Genomic DNA, 3,927 nt, shown 5'->3' with positions numbered 1-3,927 from the left:
GAGAGGGGGGGAGAAATAGCCTAATTGCAAAACAGCCCGTAGTTGTCCAGCTGTTGGAATTACCCTTGCACGAAGTGCCAGGGGTATTTTCTGCCTTTCCTGATAAGAGTAATACACAATTATAAATCACTGGGTCCGGCAGTTAATTTTGGCCGGGTTTCAGGCTCSGGTTTGTAGGCTTCCCGCAAAGCAGATGTTACGGGGTTCTAGTTGTTGTGTTCAGCCAGGTTTTTGCTTCTCCTGTTTGATTTCCTAGAGTGCTAATAGTTCGCTGAGTACAAAAAACATGATCGTGAGCTATTAAATGGAAAAAAGGAAAGATAGGTGATGTGCGAAATGTATAGATCTTTCTGAAAGAGATGTGAGAGCGTGAGAAAAATAATGAAAGAATTGGAAGGAAGAATGCATGACAGAGATTTTGACAGCGCCTTCTGAAGCAGGAAATCCTTTTGCTTAATATGTTTAATTTTTCCAAACACCAAGCAAAATCTATAGATCCYCAAAGGAGAACTTTTCAGGATGTCAGAATAAACTTCTACACAACTAAGATACTTGACATTTATTGATCGTTTAGATGGCTTATTTAGAACTATAAGTTTAGAACTGGGAAGTTAAAGATCTTTTGAAGTCTCATGAAACTTTGCATCTTGCTTTTGAGCAATCGAGAAGCACAAGGCATTCACAAGTACGTATTTCTCTAGGTGTTTTTGACAAATATCAATAAGAGGGATGACTGACTTTTGTAGTAAAAAGTTTATCCTGGAAAAAGTAAATGTGCTTGTGCATTTAGAAATGTCTCTTAGAAGTTTTTTTTAAAGGTTTGGGGGGTTRGGGATTTTTTTTTTCTTTYTTGGTACRCAGAACCTTTAAAACCAAGAGGCAAGCGGAAAACTTAACAGCTTTCAGAAAGAGAGACTCGTATAGTTCATGTAAATTGTTCAAATTTAAAATAATGACAGGAGTTTGGAGAAACAAATGTAACTATTGTTTAGTGCATCCCTGGAAGTTTTTAGCATTAGATGCCACATATAAAGGATATTTTATTTTCCATCCCATACTGCGTTTGGAAAGTGTCTGCCAGGACACAGGCTGCCATTTGATGTGTAAAATAAATAAATAGTATGTGCTTGTGTGTGCGTATGTACTTTGTATAAACACACACGTATACCCCCCACCTCCGCATTTTACACGTTCACAGATAGGTGACGTGCAGTATTTAGCCAAGCTCCTCGTTGCCGTACGAGGTTTCCCAAGGCCTGGTCGGCTCTGTAAGTGAGCAGCCATCCCTCCTCCGACGTGCTGTGCAGTGACAGACCGCGTGAGTCACGGTTCGTCTTTGGAGTGCGCAGCGAAAGAATGAGTAATCATTTTGTTTGACTTTCAATAAGTATGAAATATTTCCCGGGAGCCAAAAAATCTTGGAAAAGCAGAAAGTCATTCTTGAATTTCTGGTCATAATAGCAGCATTGTCACATTGTGGCGCTTCTTTCTTAACCTGAAGAGCTTGTTCGCTTCTCAGAACCTTTCGCTCATAAGTGTATGAATGGAGCATAGGGGATAGTACTTCCGAAAGAATTTAAACTGGTAATTAAAAATTAAATAACTGCAATTATCTGCTTCTGTTTTAATAAGTGTAATTTGTCTGTGAAGGAAATACCTAGTGAAAAAGGTCTCCCCCCTGCCCTTACACCCTAACAATATGATTATGTGAGGACTGAAAGTATTACGAAGTTTTCTGTGTTGTCAGCAAGGTGCCTTTTTGTAGCCAATGTGTATTTTAATTTCATAACATTTTAGTTGTTGAAACCATTATGCCTGTACATACTGATTGCACAGCGCTTGTAAGGCGGAAAAGAATGCTGTTTGGGGAAAAACACTCTTCTCTTCTTCCCCCCCCCCAGCTGAAAATGACAGTTTTTTCTTTTTCTTTTCTTTTTTCCCTAAGGAGAAATATTCTGATTAGAAAATTACCATTGTCTTTGAGATCTGAATCCTTAAAGTTGAAGTGTGTTTCAAAAAAGCCAGCTCATCTGATGGCTATATTTTTCTGGATTAACTGATTTTTTTACTTAAAATTTTTCTTTTCAATGGAAAAATCTTTTAAATTATAGCCGTTAAAAAAAATTGTTCCTAGCAAGCAAAAAATACTGTGGAAAACCTGTAATCCAGACAAGCACCTACATTTTATTTGCTCTGTGCTGCTGAAATTTAGAATCCCTTCCCATTTACAGTTTACTTTTCACAGAACATTATTAACTTTTTGGCTTCATACATGATCTTCTGTCAGATGCTTTTGATTTGTAATTTAGCAAAGTATAATAAACAGTGCAAAAGTCATGAATTTTCCTCCGCATCCTGAGCTCTGTGGTAGGGAAAATGTGATAAAATGTGTACCTTAAGTCTTGTTTGATGATCTCTCAAAGCAAGTTTGCCTTCTGGAAATAATTTCTGGGGTTGAAGAGCATGGTATTAACAGATTTAATGTGGCTATTCAATGGATTGGTGGAGTACTATGTGAGGTTTAACAAAATGAGAGAGACAAATTGAACATCAACAAAACCTACATCTGTGAAGAATTATAAATTTAATTAGAAAAAAGGCAAACTTAAAAGACCTCATTAACTAATCAGAATTTGATGTTACTGATTTAAGAATCTTACGTGGATGAATTTTAAGTAGCTTTGTTGTCATTGTCCCTTTTTTTTCCTGGCCATACGCTACCTAGTGCCAGTATCTGCAGACYGCCTTAAGGAGAAAGATGTGAATGTTACTTGAAACAACCAAACTATACAAAGTCGTATTTTTGATGTATTAAGAAGAATGTGTGCATCACTTATCATTTAAGGCATTTTTAGTTTAAGCAGAGCGCAGAGTATCCAGTGTGAGTGACAGCCACTTTTCTGGGTTTTGGTTTATGTGCCCCTTTGACTGGACGGTAGGGCCACTGCCTTTTCTTTCGCTTTTTGTTTGATATGTGAGTTATGTTGCAGAACTTCARTTATCCAGAAATCTGTTGGCAAAATAGGAGAATGTATGAGAATGAGCACACGCCACCCAGAAATGTTTTTATTCTATGAACTAGTCGTCATAAGTGTGGTTCCTTACTACATTGTAATTTTGTACTACACATAAAAAACTGAAAGCATGTGAAGTGTAGCATTTTGTAAACTGTAACTAATTTCACTCACATCTGTGTCTAATTGTTGTCTGCATTCGCATTCTTGAGAGTAGATTTATTTTTCCTGGACCACTATGTGGATTCAGCTGACCAGCCTAAGTGAGGATTAGTTGTTTTAAAGTTATTTTGATTAAAGAGTCATTTTTAAATATGGTAACGTGCAACACATGGTTTAAATAATCCTTGAGACACAAAGGAATATATCTAAAGTATGTCTAATGAAAATGAAGATTGTGGATATGAACTTTCACAAATCATAGAGTGTAAAAGGACATATAAGGTATATATTTAATTTACTAGGAATGAGCTGGATTTTTTTCTGCCCTCTCCCATGAATCCTTAAATTAAAACTCTTTCACTGTACACACACACAAACGTGTGCATGCACGCACACACATACTTAAATATATATATATATGTATATGTGTATGGAAGTTATTACTTTGTAAAAATTTGGATAGATAAAATAGTGAGGATTAAATGTATTTTAGAGCTTGGTGAAGTGTGAATAATACYAAAGAGTTCTTTGGAAAATCTCAAATAATTAAAATATATAGTTGAAAAAGGAAACTTCTTCTAGTATAAGATGTATGTTTTAAATGATCCTGTGCAAAAGGGAGTGAAGATAGCTCTGTAAGCAAACTTAGTTCTCACCTATAATTTTTTCCAGGTGTTTAGAAGTAACAACAGAAACATATCCTAAGGCACTCTGCAGTTTCTGGGGTAAAGAAGTAAAGAATTGCAAAAAA

General features: G+C 36.1%; 1 protein-coding gene across 7 annotated transcripts in view; it reads left to right on the top strand.

Moving 5' to 3' along the window:
• EYA1 (EYA transcriptional coactivator and phosphatase 1) overlaps nucleotides 1-3,927 on the top strand; it is a 153,920-nt gene that overhangs the window by 63,576 nt on the left and 86,417 nt on the right. Inside the window, exon 1 of one of the 7 annotated variants that reach the window (XM_085325049.1) lies at nucleotides 641-685. The exons of the other annotated variants lie outside the window; for them this stretch is intronic. The gene's annotated coding sequence lies outside the window, so the exon portion shown is untranslated. Of the gene's footprint in view, nucleotides 1-640; nucleotides 686-3,927 lie in introns of those variants that run through there. 7 annotated transcript variants of the gene reach the window in all.

This window comes from Rhea americana, unplaced genomic scaffold, assembly GCF_003343005.1.
Source record: "Rhea americana isolate MKP2758 unplaced genomic scaffold, rheAme1 scaffold_121, whole genome shotgun sequence".
NCBI lineage: Eukaryota > Metazoa > Chordata > Aves > Rheiformes > Rheidae > Rhea > Rhea americana.
The sequence above is the reverse complement of the archived record's forward strand: the minus strand, read 5'-3'. Positions and strand labels throughout refer to the sequence as shown.